The 23,173-nt window shown below is 37.2% G+C and overlaps 1 protein-coding gene across 2 annotated transcripts in view; it reads left to right on the top strand.

Moving 5' to 3' along the window:
- LOC145663692 (uncharacterized) overlaps positions 1-23,173 on the top strand; it is a 68,738-nt gene that overhangs the window by 32,418 nt on the left and 13,147 nt on the right. The window lies entirely within an intron of this gene.

The following is a 23,173-nucleotide window of genomic DNA, read 5'->3' as shown; positions in this document are numbered from 1 at the left end:
TTCGTTTTCAAAAATTACATTTGAATACGAATCTATCTTCGTGGAACCAAGCAGTGATTTTATCCAGGCAAATAGTGTCGTGATGAAAGGTAAAATATTCGATGATCAATATTCTGCATCGAAGTCTGTTTATCTGCCGTTTCTGCTTTCTTCCTCGTCATTATTATCTTCCAATTTAACCATATGTGCTGAAGAAATGCTAAACATTATAAGAAATACCACAAGTATCTTAAACAATGAGTAATCTTGTTTTATGAGTATAAGAAATACAGTAAACTACTCTGCTGGTGCAACATTATTGTACTTCCTTCCTTCTTTGGCACCCTTAAATGCAATTCGATTACTACCCGAAGGTCCAGTCCAGGAAAAGAAACGAAGATCCAGTCTGTGTTAAAAGCACAAGACTTTTTGACTTCGGAGTCAGAACTTGTTGATCCTGTATTGCCTCTCGAGCAAAACACGTCAGCCATAACGAGCTATAATAATCTAATTAGCAACAAGTAAAGTAATAGCAGGAATATTGCAAATCCTTCGTCATCGTCTTGTTCAAATGCATCCTCAATAGCACTAAATGAAGCGTTTTCACCAGTTGAAACAATAGCCAAAGAACTATTGGTATCTTCATTCTTAACTACGGATCATATGACTTCTGATTCAGTTCCTGAAGTGATTACAAAACCAATTGACTCATCATTTTTGAACAGCAATGAAACATTCGTCAGAACAATTTTGACTGAAGAAACTTCCAATGTTTTCCAGGGTGAATCGGTTATACGCATTGATGTTCCGGTCGAAATTCAAAATTAAATACTGATATTAGAAGCCATGTATAGGCAAGACATATTGAAAGAATTTAATTCCACATTTCGAAAAGTAATGAGAATAACTATAAATGATAGATAACGTTTGGCTCGAAACTGTTGACAAAGGACAAGAATTGGATAGGCTGCTCAGCCAGCAAATGCCATATCATAAAACTTTTGATACTGCGTTATGGATACATTTATCTTTCAGTTATTTATCAAAGAAAGAAAAATTAACACTTTTGAATCTTGTGTACAATGATGGAAGGAAGAAAGCTAAGAAGCTGATACGCGAATATTTACAATTATATAAAAATGATAGAACATGTTTCTTTTCAAACTTTTTGCTAGTATATGTTGTTTATGATTTTGTAGAAGAAAATAATTGAAAACAATTCTTTTTGATATGATCCATTTAAATTGCAGGGCAAGAGGTTAAGTTGCATCGCTCGGTCCACAGGACTGAGAAGAAATTATAAAAGAAATGCTACTAATATTAATAAATAAAAAGAAAAATATATTTCTGTATTCCACGTGTCAGAATATTACAGAGATTTTAAAATGTGAAATTTGAGAATCAAGTATTCTAAAATATTGTGTATTGAAGATTCATAACGTTCCACAAAGAAACATGTATTGAAAGAAGTGGGCGATATTTCATGATGAGGCATGCGGCTTAGCTGATATTTAAGTTTTATTAGTGAAAAATGCTTAATGTTCGCTTGATTTGTATTAACTCGATACAATTTGTTAACTTTGGACTCTCAAAGATTTGACGTTCTTGCTAAAAATCCTCTGAAGAATGCGTATCTTTCTATCCATTGTTGGGTATACATCATAAACTGTGTTACACTTTGGATTCTACACAGGAAATATTCATTCAAAAAAAATTGTGTCAGTTTGTACCCTTAATATAAATAAATTAACAAATAAGTAATAAAATATTTTAAAGAAAAATCTCGCTTTAACTTTACCTTAAGACTGATTCTAGTGGCCGAGGATAAGAGGTTCCATCTTATTGTACTTTACAACTGTTATTGCCAACTACAGAATGGTTAACGAATCTTTTCAACCGAAGAAACATATTCTGATTCTCCAAGAATGATCCATGATTTACACCTCAAGATTCTACTGTGATTCCTCTCTCTAAAAGGGAACAGACTTCCACAGTATGCTATATGCAAAAGTATGGAAAATGTTATAGTACGGTTTTGTCTTATCTGTCGACACTTACCAGAGAAAAGAAGAGCGAGAAATTGTTCTTTTAATATACATACTGTGTCTAGGAATACATCTTCTCCCTTAACCATCTATTCAATAGCGAAACGGTAGAACTGAATCATTTCTGGATTTAGCCCACGGTTATCAACTCGTTCGCAACAAGCTTTTATGGCTCATGAGTACGGTTGCAATACGCCGACCGTGTATTTAAATGTGGCTGGCTAATCACAATACATTGCAAACGCGAAATCAATAAAAACGCGCAGAATACGTAGGCTCGAGCGTATTTGGTGCGTTTCGGAACAATAGACCGCCTGCTGTTTCGGAATCATTAAAAAAGTTCCAAAGGAAGGGAATAAAGGAAAGACGTCTTGCCAGGCAAGAAGGTTTTACCATCAAAAAGCTGCTTGGAAGGTGCTTTGCGCAGAGTATTGAAACTCTGGTATTATAAGGTATGTGCGTGTATAACAAAAGAAAATTCACAAAAATACAAGGAAATTCCAAAAAATTAGCTAAACACAGAAAAATCTATGTAACACAATAGGATTATTTCTCGTGATTCGCATGAATGAGCATAAGGGGTGCAGGCCCGCAACCAGCCACAGAAGTTTGGGAGGGCCATGAATATGTTAGGGAGGCCAAGTCGTTAAAAATTCTCTTACAAATGCCTAAATTGTGTTTTTGTATTAAGGTTCTTCAATACTTCTAAGTAGTTTGAAGCTGAGCCATTAGATGGCGCAACCTTCGGCCAATAGAAGTATATTAGAAAATAAAAAAAGATTGAAACACAATAACTACATTATTTAAAGAAATAATAAAACCAAACTTAGAACATTATCGTAGCTCAACATTATCTAGTGCATTATCCTTGCAAAATTTTGATTAAGTCATTATATCCATTGTTACAACCATTCATTGTTGAAAACGCGGAACACGATATCTCAGTCAGTATTTCACCAATTGATCTCAAATCACGCAGACGTATGTACTAGTACAATATCTAGTGCATTATCCGTGCAAAATTTTGATTTCCTAATTATTTCCATTGTTGTGAGCACACCATTGTTGAAAACGCTGGACACGATATCTCAGTCAGTAACTCACAAACAGATCTCAAATCACACAGACGTATGTACTAATACAACATCTAGTGCATTATCCGAGCAAAATTTTGATTTCATAATTATTTCCATTGTTGTGAGCACTCCATTGTTGAAAACGCTGGACACTATATCTCAGTCAATAATCCACCAATGGATGTCAAATCACGCAGACGTATGTACTAGTACAACATCTAGTGCATTATCCGAGCAAAATTTTGATTTCATAATTATTTCCATTGTTGTGAGCACTCCATTGTTGAAAACGCTGGACACTATATCTCAGTCAATAATCCATCAATGGATGTCAAATCACGCAGACGTATGTACTAGTACAACATCTAGTGCATTATCCGAGCAAAATTTCGATTTCCTAATTATTTCCATTGTTGTGAGCACTCCATTGTTGAAAACGCTGGACACTATATCTCAGTCAATAATCCACCAATGGATGTCAAATCACGCAGACGTATGTACTAGTACAACATCTAGTGCATTATCCGAGCAAAATTTTGATTTCATAATTATTTCCATTGTTGTGAGCACTCCATTGTTGAAAACGCTGGACACTATATCTCAGTCAATAATCCACCAATGGATGTCAAATCACGCAGACGTATGTACTAGTACAACATCTAGTGCATTATCGGAGCAAAATTTCGATTTCCTAATTATTTCCATTGTTGTGAGCACTCCATTGTTGAAAACGCGGAACACGACATCTCAGTCAGTAACTCACAAACAGATCTCAAATCACGCAGACGTATGTTCGCGGCGCGAAGCTTTACCGGGGTTTGAGTCCGACTGGAGTCGAACCTCGGTTCAGCTGAAAACGCTACAGATGCGAGGATTCGTCCGCTGGGCCGCCTGAATATTACTCCCCCTCCTACTTCACTCCTAGACCAACCCCTCAGTATCTGTGAATGCTACGTAGCTTGGTGTAGTCCTGTTTCCTTGGTCATCTGCAATAATTTCCACCTTCTCATGCTGGAAGATTCCAACACAGGAATATTCAGTCATAAGATGTTGTAGTGTGTGGAACGTGAGAAAACTATCATCGAGTTTTGTCTGTAATACATACCAAAGAGAATAAACATGGCAAAAGCACCAGCTGTAGGCATCGATCTTGGGACCACATATTCCTGTGTTGGAGTCTTCCAGAATGGGAAGGTAGAAATTATTGCAAATGACTAAGGAAACAGCACTACACCAAGCTACGTAGCATTCACAGATACTGAGGGGTTGGTCTAGGAGTGAAGTAGGAGGGGGAGTAATATTCAGGCGGCCCAGCGGACGAATCCTCGCATCTGTAGCGTTTTCAGCTGAACCGAGGTTCGACTCCAGTCGGACTCAAACCCCGGTAAAGCTTCGCGCCGCGAACAGGCACACGAATAATGTATAGCGTGAAAATCTACTAGTACAACATTTAGTGCATTATCAGTGCAGAATTTTGATTTCCTAATTATTTCCATTGTTGTGAGCACTCCATTGTTGAAAATGCTGGACACTATATCTCAGTCAGTAATTCACCAGTGGATGTGAAATCACGCAGACATATGTACTAATACAACTTCTAGTGCATTATTCTCGCAAAATTTTGATTTCCTTATTATTTCCAGTGTTGTGAGCACTCCATTGTTGAAAACACTGGACACGATATCTCAGTCAGTAATTCACCAATGGATGTAAAATCAAGCAGACATATGTACTAATGCAACGTCTAGTGCATTATCCGTGCAAAAATTTGATTTCGTTATTATTTATATTGTTGTGAGCACCCCAGTGTTGAAAACGTTGGACACGATATCTCCGTCAGTAATTCACCTATGGATCTCAAATCACGGAGACGTATATACTAATACATCATCTAGTGCATTATGCGTGCAAAATTTTGATTTCCTAATTATTTCCATTGTTGTGAGCACCATTGTTGAAAACGCTGGACACTAGATCTCAGTCAGTAATTCATCAATGGATCTCAAATCACGCAGACATATGTACTAATACAACTTCTAGTGCATTATCCGCGCAAAATTTTGATTTCCTTATTATTTCCAGTGTTGTGAGCACTCCATTGTTGAAAATGCTGGACACGTTATCTCGGTCAGTAATTCACCAATGGATCTCAAATCACGCAGGCGTATGTACTAATACATCATCTAGTGCATTATCCGTTGAAAATTTTGATTTCCTTATTATTTCCATTGTTGTGAGAAATCCATTGTTGAAAACGCTGGACGCGATATCTCGGTCAGTAATTCATCAACAGATCTCAAATCACGCAGACATATCTACTAGTACAACATTTAGTGCATTTTCTGTGGAGAATTTTGATTTCCTAATTATTTCCATTGTTGTGAACACTCCATTGTTGAAAACGCTGGACACTATATCTCAGTCAGTATTTCACCAATGGATGTCAAATCACGTAGACGTATGTACTAGTTCCATATGAAATTTTGATTTCCGCATTATTTCCATTGCTGTTTTCATTTCATTGTTTACAATATGATGCAGGATATCTCCGTTGTAAATTTTTCAATTAGTGTTAAGTCATGCACACTAGTGCAATATTTATTGCATGATGTACGAGAAAATTGCCATTTCGTATTTTTTTTCCATTGTTGTGAGGATTCTATTAGTGAAAAGGAGGCTACGATATAAAATGTTGGCACACTACACACGTCCATTGACTGCTATAACATCTAGTGCATGGTTCATACGAAATTGCGATTACTTCATTATTACCATTTTTAGAAGCTTCTATAGTTGAAAAATGAACTATATTATTTTTGTTGGCAATTTGTCGAAAGTTACCGTACTTACGCGCTTATCCTACTAGAATATCTATTGCATTATTGATACGGGATTGTGAAGTTCATTTTTGTATACACTTCATATTGAAAGCGAAAACCATGCTCGTTTACTACACTATCTGGTGCATGCAGTGGCGTAGGGAAAGGGGGCCCAGCGGCGCCGCCCCCTGAAAGATTTCCGATTATGTACTCTGATGCTTGTAATTGTTTATATTTTTTTATGTTGGTTATTTTTGTGTATATCCGGTACTAAGAACCCACACAGACACACAAAAACATCCTAGATACGCTGCTGAGTGCATGATCCACATGGAATTTCGATTACCTCATTGTGGGACATGGACACATTTAATAATATAAAAACAGTATAAAAATCTACACAAGTTGTATAGGAGTCATTCCTCGCACTTACCATCAAGTAAAATATAATATGACGCTAGTGTCTGCAAACAGTTGTTTGACATGTTTTCAACAAATTGTCTTTTACTGTTATCGAGATGTTCTGTTCATAGCTTGCAAACAGTGGAAGTTCACAGAAGTCGCATGGGCCTGTCTGGGAATGAAACTTCCTTCTTTGTCGAGGAATGTCACAGCTGGTGGGCTGTTTTTAGGAGAAACAGGTCAAGACACTGTCTGCCATGTGTTTGTTCCGAGGAAGTTTAGTACATTTACTCATTTTTCACGTCTACGGCAATCTGAAAATCCTTTTTTCTTTTATCATTTCTTCATTCGACAAGTAAATAGTGAAGAGTAGAGAACATACAGAAGTGAGTTATTATTATTTTAAAAATCTGCTCACCTTTGAAATAATAGCGTTACGGAGGCTTTGTTTGAATTATTCATGTCCCCTCGCTCAAATGTCTTCGAAGCCACACCCACCTCCCAACCGAAAATACGGTTTAGACTTCCGAATTATGCTATGCGTAAGCATGGGTATTATAGAATGACTATCCGTCCACCTGTCAACAGGTATCAGAGCAAGAACCGTAAGAAATATCGATAAGCGGTTTCTTGGAATTGAGTCAGTGTCTCAGCAATAAGTTTCAACTTCTTTTTTCATTCTCTATTCAAACCGGAAGTGGTAGAAATTAACAATTTCCGATTTCAAATTTGATCGCCATAGAACAGAAATGGTAACACAGCAAGAAGCGGTTTTGTAGAATTGATTCTTCGTCTCAAGAAAAGATAAAATTTCACTCGCATCTCCCTACCAGTGTTTCTTCCAGACATGTTTTATGGGGAACACTGCCCCTCCCGGAACTCTGAGAGTGCCCCCCCCCGGACAAAACCAAAATAATACGTCTATAATATAATAATAAATAAAATAGTACCAGAAGTGCCCCCCGGAACATTTTTTCTGAAAGAACGACTGCTCCCTACGACAACCGTAAATAGTAATATATTACCAATTTCTTCCGTTTTCTATTGACTAAAGAGCAAAACTTGTTACGAGACAACGACAAGCAGTTTATTTTTGCCTTTGATTCAGTATCCCAGCAGTAGGTATCAACTTCTCCATTGACCCTCTGCTCAAATTATAAATGGTAATAAATAAATAAATAAGTAATAACCTTTTCCGGCTTCAATATTGGTCGTCATAGTGCAAAAACGGAAAGAAAGAAGCTTTTTTTGGGGGGGGGAATGTACTCATTGTCGCAATAATAGGTTCTCCTAAAGTAAACTCTATTCAACAAGTAGTTTTAGAAATTGTCATTTACGGTCCCCCATTTCATCGCTATAGAACAGAAACGGCAAAATAGCTAAAAGCATTGTTTGGGAACCGATTCCATGTCCCAATAGTTTATTCGACTTTCACGCATATTCTTTTACTCAAACCGGAAGTGCAAGATAGCGGGTAAGTAATTGCGATTTGATTTGGATACAGAGTCGGAGGAACAGGTTCTATCTTTTATCTTATCACTCTGGTTACTCGGTGTTTTTGCAGAATCAGTGTACAGCGTTGCTAAGTTTACTCATTCCCGTTCTGAAGAAGTGTCTTAGCAGCTAAATGTCAACGAGTAATTCACCTCAATTTCCTCCTCTTTCGCGTGAAAGGAAAACAAATCGAATGTACATCTAAGAAAGAGGTGCGACTCGGAATAGAGTTTGCCTTTGTCTGTCATCAATGAGCAAATATCTTTCCCTCGTGACGTTTGCTTCCATGGAATCAATTTCCAAACGAAGGATCAATTTCTCAACATGTATTACAAGTATCGGCGTTTCTCCGCGTATAATAAAGATATCGGAGTGCTTCAGGTGCAGTACAGATTTTCCAGAAACCTACATCTCTCATTCTGCAAAACGGGAATGTACACTCATTGCGTATTTTCTGTTCTTCGAAACATGGCAACACTGAACGTTGAAAACCAGTTGGAATCCCTATCTGCGAAACAGGATTCTGCCAAACGAGAAGAGGATCATTCTATTGAAAACAAAAGTTATAGATGTACTACTTCCGGTTTTATTATTGAATTCCCATAGTTCGGAAGCTACTTATTGTAGTTTTTCACTTTGAAAGGAAACTCACTTGTTTCCCAAATGAAAATATTGTTCAAACGTTTCTACATGTGGTATTCAAATAATTGGTCTAGGAATTAATTCGTGCGGGTGGACAAGAGATGGCGCAACGAACGGAGCGTCCCACAGTTCCGTGTATCCACACATGTGTTGCAAACCCCTGTCATCGCGTATCGTTCGTAGTATAGGGCAGTGGATTAAAGCGTCAACAACACCAGTTTGTAGTTAAGTGAACATGGCGCAATTTGTGCTTGATAAAGTGTTTTTGCGGGGTGTCCTGCTGCATTACTTTAACATGCAGAAAAGTGCGACTGAAAGTCATCGTATTTTGGTGAAACTGTATGGTGACCATGCTCTAGCTGAGCGAACGTGTCAGAAGTGGTTTGCACGGTTTAGAAGTGGTGATTTCGGCTTGGCAGACCAAGAGCGAGCTGGACAGCCAAAAAAATTTCAAGACGAAGAATTGACAGCATTGCTCGAGCAGGATTCGTGTCAAACGCAGGAACAACTTGCAGCAGCATTAGGCGTTGATCAAACAACAGTCTCAAAACGCTTGAAAGCCATGGGAATGATTCAAAAGATGTCACATTGGGTTCCACATGAATTGAAAGACAGAGACGTTGAAACACGAAAAACCATTTGCGAATTGCTGCTTCAACGACAGAGCAGAAAGGGGTTTCTGCATCGAATTATTACGGGTGATGAGAAGTGGATCCATTACGAGAACCCTAAACGAAAAAAGGCTTGGGTGAAACCAGGTGAACCAGGTCCATCACAACCAAAACGAGATATTCACTGTGCAAAGGTTATGCTGTGCATATCGTGGGATATGAAAGGTGTGATGTACTATGAGCTGCTGCAACCGGGTGAAACTATGAATGGAGAACGTTATCGACGACAATTAATGCGTTTGAAGCAAGCTCTGACCAGAACACGACCAGAATGGGAGAACAGACATGATAAACTTATTGTTCAACATGATAACGCTCGCCCACATGTCGCAAAACCGGTCAAAACATATTTAGAAAATGTCGGATGGGAAGTTTTACCCCACCCGCCGTATTCACCAGACGTTGCTCCTTCGGACTACTACTTGTTCGATTGCATGAACAACGATTTGATTGGACAGTGGTTTACTTCTTCAGAAGATATCGAAACATGGGTCTCTGACTGGATCGCTTCCAAGGATGAGGACTTCTTTCGCCACGGAATCCGTACATTGCCTGACAGATGGGCGAAAGTCGTGGCTAGCGATGGACAATATTTTTCTTAAGGTATTTATGTATTTTGTGTTTGTACTACAGCTTCAATGTGTGCGTACCAACCGCACGAATTAATTCCTAGACCAAATATTACATTAAATATGCCTACCAACTTTTTTTTTTTTTTTTTTAATGTAGACTGTTTCGTGGAGGAAAATTTAGATATAACTTTTTAAGAATTGTAAAGTTTTATGTTGTTTATTTTTCACCTTTTAAAATCTTATTTGAGGCAGACGGGTATACTATAATTTGTAAAAAAAGAAATATGAAGAAATGCACAGCAGAATGCATGAGTTTCCCATAGTTACATGGGTGTATTTGGTACTCCTACAACGTTTCCTTCTACGATTTGAGATTATCCCTCCTATCACGAAATTGTATCTTCTGACTTCATCTTGGGGGACGCGGTGGCTCAATGGTAGAGCGTTCACCTCTGGTGCTTGGGGTCCCGGGTTCGATCCTAGCCCCCGCCAAGTGAACTTTGTGGTGGACAAACACCGTGTTCGTGGGTTTCCTCGGGGTTCTCCCGTTTCCTCCCACTTTCTTCATTCCACCAATTTCATTCATCACTCATCATCACCGTCTCCTTTAGCCTAACCGGCATAACCGTGGGACGTAAAACTTAAAGATTTCATTTCATTTTCTGACTTCATCTTACTCGAGGATCCAGCAACTCTGGTAAAATATAACACATATAAAATGTTTGTAATTTTGGAAAAACTTTATTCAAAAAATGATAATCTCTTCGGATACGTTCAATGGATAGTCCCTTTGGTGTCCAAACAGCAAAATCACACTACTGTCCAAAGGCGCCGATCCTGGGGGCCCGGGCCCCCAAAGCTCATGTAGGTCCCTATTATATTTGTAAAATATACAATATTTGGCATAAATTTGAGTGCAATTTGTATTAAAATCTTCATATATAGAAAAAAATACACCTTCTGCATCTGAATACCCCCCCCCCAAATTTACAGAGAAACCGGCACCCTTGCCACTGTCTACCTGTCACTAGTAACTGTCCCTGAATTTGATAGTAATAATTATGGTTACTTTCCAGTTTCAGCTCCTTTGTGAGAGACTCTACGTGTAAGTAAAACTTCTTCAATTTTGTAGCCGCTTCTGTTGGGGTATAATCACGAGCTGAACTTGGACACTTCACTTCCAACAATCCATCGTCGTGGATAAGCCCATCAGGACTGGCAGCTAACCAAAGACAGAGACTGTGAACTACCAGTCCGCATCGCGTGCACATATATAAAATGGAAGAAAAAAAATAATAAAAAGTGCTCAAAACCAATGAAAAGCAGGGTTTATTTTTGAAAATTTTCTTACGCTTCCCGCCAAACATGGCGCTTCAAGGCTGGTCTGTCGACCTCACTCATATGTACGGAGAGCGCCGTCGTATACTCTCGTTCCGGGTGCTAATTTTCCACGGCACGACAATAAGTAGAACTTCATCGCCACCGCAAGATTTTATTCTAGACCAATTTGGGTAATTTTCCTCGCTTAGAGAAATCGAGATGGAACTAGCATTTGAATTGATCGATCTATTCCAAAGATTTTTGTACAACAAAATCTAACGTTGGGATTGTACTTTTCCTTCTGGTTACTAGAAATGTCACGTTTTGAAAACAAAAGGAAAGAAAGAAAAAGGGTAATCTAAGGTCCATGATCTTGGAGAAAAGAACAACTTTAGGTATACTTGGATCTCATATTAATTTTCTTGGTATCTATAAGACACTATGATCTGCTTAGTTCTAGAACAATGAAAGTACGAAATTGTTATTGCCACAGTAATTTTACTAACGATTTTCCCCTCACATAGAAGAGTTTATATAGCCAAATGAACAGAGTTTTATTTTATTTTAATTTATTTTCATTACGGATAAGTTTATTTATTACTTTTGTTAAATTTTGTACATACAGGTTGCAATTATGACTCAAATTGCGTCGTTGTGAATTTTAGAAGAGGGATGCAACGAAAAAAGTCGAAATATTAAACTCATAAAGTAAAAGAGTATACTTTATACAATAGGGTATTTTATCAGAAATATTGAGTAAGTTTCAGTGGCATATTTAGGATTTTGTTTAGGAGACGTAGGGCTATGCACAATATGTCAATAAGCACTTAATTTTTCCTTATGGGTGCCAGCAAATTTTAACGATTTTCGGGCCGGGGAGGGGACTGGAGCCCGATAGCCCCCCAAATACGCCAGTGGTAAGTTTACGAGTTGGTAGTTGGTACTACTATTTTGAATAAGGTATGTAAGGATAATTTGGAGGTTGACATTACATACAACGCTTTCTTGAAGAATAATAATAATAATAATAATAATAATAATAATAATAATAATAATAATAATAATAATAATAATAATAATAATAATACAAACTTTGGGTAATGTATTTTATGTAGTTAACATAGGTGGGAAGAAGGAGACTCATACGAGAATAAAATGGAAAGCTTATCTGTAGTAAAAGTAAAAACTATTGGTTATTTCATATGAATACAAGAATTGCGTTCCAGCAATGCTTTCTGAATCTCCCCTTGACGAGTTTTCTGGCTACGCCACTGGCTGGAGCCTTTCATGTGCTTCGGTCCTTTGCTACTCTAGTCATTTTTACATAAGAATTGCACATATACGTAGGTATAACTCTGTGTAATGTGATTTACGTTGAAAGATGAGCGTTTTGCTATTAGTTTTTATATTGAATAAGTCTATATGCATTGAAAATTTTCCTATGACCCGTGTTACATATAGAGCCAATAACATCTGATTTGTAGTGTAAATCATCGCAAGAGAACGATGTTTACAGACAGAGAGGCTACACATCGAACAGAGGGTTTATAATGGACAAGAATTTTTGTTTTACCACCATTCTCTGCACAGGGACAAGATCTGTGACTCCAGGGGGTAAGGCCGGATGAGTTTTGACCTGCACCCTTGCTGTGTTTGCTGTATTTGTGTGAGTTACACGAAGTGCCACTACGTGGCGCATTCGTCCATCAACAAAATTCTCCAGATGCGTGAGTGCCTATTGAAGGACCTCAAGGGGATCTGCTACCTCTTTGCTTAGGTTTCTAACTCTCCATTTGATAACATGTAAAATTTAATATGGTAATTTCTAACAAAGTATTGCAGGTAATGACTTGAAATTTTTAATACAAATACACAAGACCCATATAAATCCAACCACGGTCTCCAATTTACGTTACATGCGTTAGATTAATTGCAATATATTCTTCAGTAAGTTTGGCAACAGAGAATAAAAAGTATGCTGCAGAGGGGAGAGGGCTGACCATCTGTTTGCTTGTTAGCTGTTGTTAAAAGGACGCTCGCTCTTACCAGAAAAATCACGTTGTGATTCTCACTTCTCAGTGGTTAGAATGGTCTGGACTGTAAGAGCCCAAAACCACTTCTTCCTTTCACGGTTTGTTTGTTTCTTCCACCCTCTGCAGTCACAAGAAGACAACTTGTTTCGGAAAGCATTTTGAATTAGTAGCAAAAAGCAAAACTGAATGACACCACGGACGGATTAAAGGGAGGGGCGGTCACTCCCTCCGAGAACATTTGAATACTTTGAATAATCGGAGTCAGAAACTAGAAATTGCGTAATCTAATAAGAAAAGTTTGTTGAAGTATACAGATCAAGACGCATTTCAAGTGTTACAGTATTGTACTCTCCTCCCCTCCCCTCCCAATTCCCTTCTGAAGAAGTTCTCTTTTGTTTCTCTGTTTCATATTAGCCTTTACACTTGCACTTTTACTATCCAGTATTGATTTTGACCATACCATCTGCACAGCAAGGCGAGTAAGGTTTACGAGTCCTTCCTGCCCCCCTTTTTAAAAATTGCTAATCATAATAAAATTTATCGAAAACAATTCATCTCAACGATAAAGACTTATATACATTCATTATTGCAATCTCAAAATAAACTCGCCTCCTGTCTCGTATGCTAGCGATCTAATATATACGAATAGATGAAAAGTTAGTTTGAAGCCTTATGTATTGTTTTTCTGTAAATAAGTCCGAATTCATATTTGTTTCTATTGTTGCATCGACAAAAGTGAGTGCCAAATCGTTTTAGGCTCGTTGGTCTTTGCGAGGTCCCTAAAAATGCAAGGCCGTGGGCAGTCGCCCACCACTTGAAACGCCTCTGCACTAGAGGCCTGCACGTGCTCGGGCCTACAAAGCATGCATCACTTCGGGCCCGGGAGGGGTTCGGGCAGTAGCGTCATTTCAGATTTGGCTTGGGGGGGCAAGACCCCTTGATATATGTAAAATTTCGCGTTTTTCACTGACTTACTACTATTCTATTGATAAAATCTATATAAATCTCAAACTCAGAGGGTCAAATGCCTCTCCCTGCCCCCTAAATGACGCCCCTCGGTTCGGGCTGTGAATTTTTAAATATACAACCATATTTCTCGAACTTTTTCTGGCCTAACTTTGTAAATATTGTGTAAAACGATACAAATTGCATCTTTCTTTCTGGAGGACTTTTAAAACACAACTGCAAAATCAAACCTCGAATTGCTGTAAATAAAAATACAATTTTGCATTAATAATTAAGTTTTTGTAATTCGGGCTTATTTCGGGTTCATTTGGTTATCACAGAGCTCAGTCCGGGCTCAGGCCTAAATGCTAAGACATATTTCGGACTCGGGTCGGGCCTCACATTGTAAATCCACGGGCCGGGCCCGGGCTGAAAGTTCCGACTCGTGCAGACCTCTGCTCTGCACCAGCACACATTCCTTCCTAGTCCAGAAAATCTCCTCCCCTCCGCATCGTCAATAATGGTAAATTTGTTCCTCGTATATTTGCTTATTATTGTAAGAGAAGTTCAAACCAGAACTCTAAAATTTGTTCGTTCTCTGGGGTAATGTGAGTAATGCAAATTAAGAAAGATATGCGTAATATACACATGTCAGAAAAACTTGATATCAATTTGAATAGACCTTGTACGTAATGTTTATTTTAGAAATAATAAACTTATGCAAATATATTGAGACATCTGAAATTTAATGTTAAATAGTGGAGGATGAGCCAGAAGAGGCGTGCACTATTCAGTTAGTCAAAGAACTCGTAGCTTGAAAACTACTATTTAAACCAATATTGAATTAGACAAATTTGTAAAAAGTAAGATAACCATAGTTGGAAATAGTATGTGTATTTTTTTTTAGGAGGAAACCCAGAAGTACATTCTCGATAAAATAATAATAATAATAATAATAATAATAATAATAATAATAATAATAATAATAATAATAATAATAATAATAATAATAATAATAATAATAATAATAATAATAATCTTTCTCACTTCAATCATAGGTTGATGGGCAAGAAGGAAATTTTAAAACTTTTCTTTCCCCTGGGAGAGCTGTTTTATAATTTGATAAGGTCTCTTCTTCGTTACTGCATTTATCCTTGCTCGGGCCGCGTTGGCTCAGTGGTAGGGATGCGCACGAGACAAGATTTGTGCCTGTCTCGTCTCGAAAATGTGCTGCAAAAGTGATGTCTCGACTCGAAAAATGTATATTTTTCTATTGGAAGAGCAGTGTCTCGACTCGAATTTTGTCAGGAAAATCCTGTCTCAACTCGTCTCGTGCGCATCCCTACTCAGTGGTAGAGCGTTCACCTCTAATGCATGGCGTTCTTATTTCGATCTTAGCTCGCACCAAGTGAACTTTGTGGAGGACAAACACCATGTGTGGGGGTTTTCTCGGGGTTCTCCCGTTTCCTTCCACTTTCTGCATTCCACCATTTCCTTCATTTCTCAACATCACTAGCTCCTTTAACCTACCAGGCATAACTGTGTGACGTAAAACATAGATTTTTCTATCCTTGGTCTTCCACTTCCTGGTTTTTCTTCTGCCTTTTCCTCTATCAACACGGTGTCCGATCTGAATGTTGAATAAGATAGGTAAGCATGCTCTTTCTTCTCTTTCCTATTATCTTCATGATCTGTCGTCCTTTACTAGCTTCCTTTAGTACGTCTTCATTCCTTTCCTTATTATTATTATTATTATTATTATTATTATTATTATTATTATTATTATTATTATTATTATTATTATTATTATTATTATTATTATTATTATTATTTCTACGAGTACATCTCGCTTTTGTGGCAAGATTCGCCCATTCTAAGGTTTTAAACTTTCGCTCTTGATTATAAAAATTCATTATACATTATAAAAGTCTATACAAAGAAATGTATAAGTCTACATCTTATAAATAGTATACACATATTCTACCATTATAAAAATAGTATACATCTTACAAAAATAAATTATCAACGAAATACCTCACTACTGTCAAACAACATTTGTACTGTGTATTTTATATTAATTATATAGACTGTCATGTCTTTTAATCACATGGCTACCTAGCTTGCCTCACGACGATGGGCAGACGCCAATAATTTGAGTATTCTAGCAGGGAATCGAACCTAGAACCAGGCGATCAGGAGTCGAACGCTCTAATCATTAGACTATGAAACCGCATTGAATGACTATAAGGTTAAAATTCAAATGATTCTACAAAAAACAATTATCAACGAAATATTTCACTACATTTCTAACACTAACGACATTTATACTGTTGATACATTTATATTAATTACTTTATGAAAACGAAACTATATATCTGAAATTAAAACGATCCTACAAAAAGCATTTTTTCCCAACAAAATACCTTACTATTGTCAAACAACATTTATACTCTGCGTACATATTTATATTAATTACATTAGCTCATCCAAAAAGCAATTATCAATAACATATCTTAATATTGTTCACTGATTACATGTACTGTACACTTTGTATATTACCAATACACTAATGTCTGAAAATTGAATAAAAATATTGTATGTATGAAATTATTACATTGACCCCACAAAACTAATTTTTGCCAAGTCTAATGCTTCTTTCAAAGTCATTATTTTTAGTTTTATTACAAAGTAGATCATTTATAGCATCTTATACGAGAACAATATAGAATTTCTTATTATGATAAAGTACATTTAACACAAATACGTTATTTAGACACAATATTTTTGTTCGTTCCAAATTTTTAATACAAACTACTGCTGCTGTTGTCTTTTTACATTTAATGTCTTCGAGTTTATTTTTGTTTATCGAATCTAACACTGAGGTTCACGATGGAGAGGAAGTGACTGTCCCAACGGAGAATCAATAATTCCAGGGAGTATGACTGCTATTTCTATAGACAGCCGACAAAAGGGCATAGCTGCCCAAAACAAGTTTTTGAAAAAAAGGAAAAAAGAAAGAAAATTAAAAAGAAAGGATCAGAGGCGACATTGGTTTTTAGCCTGAAGCGCTCATAAATCACCACCACGTGTCGCGAAGACTAGTAGGGCTAGAGGTTCCGAGGGCTCTCAATTCCTTCAAAAAGATCTATCCATATACTATATACGGCATAGTTGCCAAACTTACTGAAGAATATATTACAATTAATCTAACGCATGTAACGTAAATTGGAGACCGTGGTTGGATTTATATGGGTCTTGTGTATTTGTATTAAAAATATCAAGTCATTACCTGCAATACTTTGTTAGAAATTACCATATTAAATTTTACATGTTATTAAATAGAGAGTTAGAAACCTAAGCGAAGAGGTAGCAGATCCCCTTAATAATAATAGCATTTTGTGTTAAGGTCTGGAGAGGCAACGAAAAGTTTAGTGAGATCAGGCCCCCCTAGCCCCCCTCTGGTAGCGGGCCTGAGGGGGTGGCAGTAAGGTCTGTAAACCCTGATTAGCTCACCTTATAACTTTGGCGAAAGTAAAATTGCCGAGTAGCTACCTTGATGACGTTCGCTGCGGGGGGGGGGGGGTAACGCATCGGAAACGCATCCTCGAATAGCTATACAGTTCACGTTGATAATTATAGAGTGAAAGCGATCGTACATAAGTGACAAAAGGATTTATACAAAGAATTCAGTAACCCAAGAATAGTTTAGCTCTGTTCTTTTACCACTCTACTAAAATCGCAAGTGTAAAAATCTACTGCCATATCCGATTCAATATAGATCTCCTTAAAAATGGAACGAAATCTTACGATTATGCCGGCTAGGCTAAAGGAGACGATGATGATGAGAAATGAATGAAATGAAGAAAGTGGAAGGAAACGGGAGAACTCCGAGAAAACACACAGCATACGGTGTTTGTCCACCACAAAGTTCACTTGGTGCGAGAGGGAATCGAACCAACGGCCTCATGCACCAGAGATGAACGCACTACCACTGAGCCACCGCGGCCCACTCGGCTAGCTGGAGACTTGGTCCCTGACCACTAAATTTGCTCCTCCTACGGCCGAACGCTTCTCATATTCCTACTAACACATCAATAATCTTAAGAGATTTCGAGATATGGGCGACTTGTTATAACAACTGCAACCTTCATTCTCTTTCTTTCCACGTTTTTTCCTTCCAAGGGAAACCTAAAACCGCTGAAATATGTCTTTAAGTAACATATCTGCACTCTTGGGGGATTTCTAGCTATGGTCATATCATTTTAACAATTACAACGTTCACCCTTTTATCTTTCTGCCGTTTTCTTCTCTTCTAAGGAAAACATTTTATGAAAAATGTTGAAACACGTCTTTAATTATTTAAAATTTAAACTCTAAAATACTAAAATTTCATGTCTCTAACCTTAAGGGAATTCGAGATTCGGCTATCTTATTTTAAGAATTGCAATCCCAACCCCTTGTTTCTACGCGCCTTTTTTCTTCCCTAGTAGGGTAACATCGAAACAAGTCTTTAATTGGTTTGAATGAAAAGTCTAAATGCCAAATTTCTTGTCTCTAATCTTAAGAGATTCCGATATATGGACATCGTATTATAATAATTGTAATTCCCATCTTTTACCTTCTTATCCTCTTTTCTTCCTTTCTAGTTCAAATATATTTATACTAAATACCATATATAAACACTAAAAATCGTGTCTAATTTGTTTTAAATTAGATCATGTTCCAAATTTTATGTCTCTAACATTCAAAAATTCCGAGATATGAATATTTTAAAATAATAATAGCCAACCCTCTCTTCTCGGATTCCCAATAAGCCTTCCTCAGTGAGACCTTACATCACAAATCCTATGCTCTGCCCAAATTTCACGTTTCTAGCTTAAGCGGTTTAGCCCGGACATAGATGAATTAGCGAGCCAGTCAGGACTTCTTTTATATAAAAATGTATGTATATGTGTGTGTGCTCCAGCATAACTTTAATATGCCTAGATAAATTTTAACAGAACTTGGTACACTATTACTTACAGTCTGGAAATCAGCACTGTACTGGCTAGACTCCCTGACACACCTAGAGCAGGAGTGAGAGAGGTGTGACACAAAGTGATCGAAAATGACCGACTTTAATATTGACTTCATAGTTTTCGGGGTCACTGAGATGAATCATGTCACTTCAGATGTCGTTTAAATCCAATTTCAACCCATCATCACCATGGAGGTTGAAATGGTAACATGTAAAAGTTATCGAAAACGACAGACATTAGTGTCAAATCAATAGTTTTCAGTGTTGCTAAGCAAATTGGCGGCAAGTCCGATGCTTTTTAAATCCACGTAGAGCCCCGAATGGGGTAAAGACCTCCAAGCACTACTAATAAAGAATAGGAAGAAGGCCATAAAAATGATCGAAAACGACCGATATTAGTGTCGTATTTATGGTTTTCGAGATCGCTTAAATAAGTAAAGACATTCCAAATGTGTTCAAGTCCAAGTCCAATCTTTATTAGCATCCTGGTGGAAGTGAAATGGTGGCATGTAAAAGTAATAGAAACCAACCGATATTAGTGTAGAATCCATAGTTTTCCGGATCCGTACATTGATTAGTCACAGTTCTAGTGCCTTTTAAGTCCACGTTCGGCTCCCATTGGAGTTAAGACATAACAAGTTCAGCTCCCAATGTAACTTTTAACAATAATCAAAAATGACCTATATTAAAGTCGAATCAATAATTTTCGTGGTCTGAGCTGAATAGTGATACAGATGCCGTTTGAGTCCAAGTTCAGAATCCATGAGCACGCCTGGGGAGGAAGGATGGCATGCAAAATAATAATAATAATAAAAAAGAAACCAGTGTCGAATCAATCGTTTCCAGCATTGCTAAGTTGATTGATGATCAATTTCGTTTAAGTTCAATTTCAGCTTCCAGCTTGAGTAAAATTCCCTGGATCCTCTAGGAGGTGTGAGAAAGTGAAATGTATAAAAAAATAAAAGAAATGATCAATATTGGTTTTTAGAATTTAATTTTTGGGATCCTGAGATAGTGACACTTCTGATGTCGTGTAAGTTTACGTTCATTCTCCATTAGCACTCCTACGAAGTAGGAAAGGAGTGATATGCAAAAATAATCGAGAACTTCCGTTATCAATTTCCAATCCATAGTTTTTCGGGTCGTTGAGATGAATAGTCACACTCCGGATACCGTTAAAGTCTAAATTCAGTTCCCATCGGTGTGGAAGTGAGAAACAATGAAAAATATATTAAGATGACAGAGATTACTACGTTTTCGGGATCACTTATCTGTTGGATTCCAATCCCAATAACATCTAAGCCCAAGTGTAAGAATGAACATGTCAGCTGGCTTGAGAATTTACAGGGCAACTCGACTCAGTACCCTTCTTTGTGATTGGGGCAAAAACGAAGGCGTTGCTTTCTTTCTTTCTTCTACTTAGTTCCTTATTTTGTGACGGGCAAAGCTGCAGGGTTGCTCCTTCTTAATTATTCTACTCAGTCCTTTATTATGAAAAGGTAAAGCCAAAGGTGTTACTCATACATTTGAAATGAAATGAAATCTTTTAGTTTTACGTTCCACGGTTATGCCTGTTAGGCTAAAGGAGACGGTGATGACGAGAAATGAATGAAATGGTGGAATGAAGAAAGTGGGAGGAAACGGGAGTACCCCGAGAAAACCCACGGGCACGGTGTTTGTCCACTACAAAGTCCACACGGTGTGAGATAGGATCGAACCAGTGACCCCAAGCACCGGAGGTGAACGCTATACAACTGAGCTACCGCGTCCCCTCTCCAACATTAGAATGGAATAGTTTTGGAACTGGGGGGCCAATACAGTGTTAATCTAATCTAACCGAAAGTAAGCTAACCTAACCTAGCCTAACCTAATCTATCATGAAACAACAAAAAGTACAGAAAATATACCAAGAAAGTAAGAAATTTTAACTCAAAAATATTCTGTCCCCCTAAATAAAAAAATATGCCCATTGAATATATAAGGAGTGCAGTTTTATTATACGGATACATAGTGTCGTATAAGTACAGTACCGTCTCCTTTAACCTAGCCGGCATAATCGTGGGACGTAAAACTCAAAGATTTCATTTCATTTTTCATAAGTACAGTAGTAGTAGTAGGAACGGGTTAGAAGAACCGTAGGGGTTGGTTGGGTCCTGTTCTTCACATGAAATGGGCAAACTAAAGACTTGCCCAATTTTTTCTGTACATTTTACAATCTATGGATCCGTATAGTAAAACTGCACCGTATAAAGGTCAATGTATGTGTTTATGTTCCACCATGACTCTTAAACGCATTGAGTTTTTCTCTTTTTTTTAATTTCCTTCCGTCTTTCTACTAAAAATGATGATATTGATCAGGGGATAGACAAAGATGACATTATTGAAGTTTTGCCTGAACCTATCTACAACAGCACAAAACAAGTTGTTTTTCCATATGACTTTGCAGCAAAAAATTTAAATATGTGAATTTTTGTCCTTATCGTACTGTGCTACATTATTATTATTATTATTACCACAGTACCAAATGATATTTTTGCAAAGAGTTAACATAAATGTACACTTGTAAAAATGAGGTAATTTTGCAGGCCCGGAACCAAAGGGGGGCTAGGGGGCCTGGCCCCCTAAACTTTTCGTTGCCCCTCCAAACCTCAATACAAAAAACACAATTTAGATATGTGTAAGATAATTTATAGTAACTTGCCCCCCACCCTAACATATCCATGGCCCCCTAAACCTCTATGGCTGGTTGCGGGCCTATAATTTTGTAAACCAATGTAAGGCAATTACTGATCTGATACATACATAAATTTCATAAAATTATGTAGGTCATGTTTTAGTGTCTTAAATAAGTCCCAAGAGCTTATGTGAGTATTGGAATTTGTCAAAATTTCCCTTACATTGTTTGAAAAACTACCGTTCATAAGAGCATACTGCAAAAAAAATTTTCAACTGGTTCTGTAGGCTTTCAGGAAGACAAGTTTACCACTGGAATGAGTTTAAATTGGTTCAACAATTTATTGTGTTTAACTAAAAGGTTGTGCAAAAAAAAAAAAAAAAAAAAAAAAAAAGGATTTTTCATATTTAAAACAGCCTAGGCTAGGAATACATTACTACGAAAGAAACATAGGCATGCTGCATATCAATCTTCTGAAGAAAGTGTGATCTTGCAAGTGTTTTTTTCCAAATAGTCCCATCTTTCACAGAACTCTTTCTACAGGCATATATTTTCCAAGTAGCCCAAAAGCGGAGCTGCTTGAAAACAGCACTTTCTGGCTCCTGGGAGGCTTCAGTCTCAGTAAAATTTTGTTATGACTGCACAAAGAAGTAACATGGACTAAGCTCTAGAAACATCACAAGAAGAATTAAAATTAATTGCTATAAATAACAAAAAGTAGTACGAAAGAGAAAAAAAAACTTACCAGGTAGCCCCAGTTTATGGTAGACACATAAACATACACTCACACTCATATACATATACAAATTTCTGTGCAGTTTTATTATATGTATTCATAGTAAAAGTAGTAGTAGTAATAGCAGTAGGAACGGGTTAGTAGCCCCGGAAGGGTTGGTTGGGTTCTGTTCTTGACATGAAATGGGCAAACTAAAGATTTACCCAATTTTTCTGTACGTTTTACAATCTAATCCATATAGTAAAACTGCAGCAAAATTTCAAATAAACTCAGGTCCACACATAATTTGCTTACATTTTTAATACATTTTGAATAATATTATTATATTTACTTGTCTTGAAACTAAAGTTTTTATAGCAGATTGTATTAGGAATTTTATTTATATAAAGGTTACGCATTCTTAGGACTCACTCGGTGAAGTAATGCTCCCAGAAGTATGAACTAAATACACGGTTCTGATTGGTTAACGTTATCTGTTTCTTGGCACGTATGTGGCCGAGCATGGTAGCGCAACATACTAGTAATGGAAATCTCTTTTGGCTTGGGTTCAAACTCGGTCCAAGGAAAGATTTTTCTATTATTTTCATGACACTTTTTGCATTAAAATAAGGTGAAAATAATACTCAAAAAAGGATTTACTTACTTTTGTGCAGATAAGTAGTAGTACTAGTGGTATGAGTAGGAGTAGAAGTAGGGTTGCCATTCGTCCCAGAAAATCCGGAACCACACGGAATTGAGATCTGCGTAC

The sequence above is a fragment of the Thermobia domestica genome, chromosome 11 (genome assembly GCF_964235325.1).
Source record: "Thermobia domestica chromosome 11, izTheDome1.hap1.1, whole genome shotgun sequence".
In the NCBI taxonomy this organism is placed as follows: domain Eukaryota; kingdom Metazoa; phylum Arthropoda; class Insecta; order Zygentoma; family Lepismatidae; genus Thermobia; species Thermobia domestica.
The sequence above is the reverse complement of the archived record's forward strand: the minus strand, read 5'-3'. Positions and strand labels throughout refer to the sequence as shown.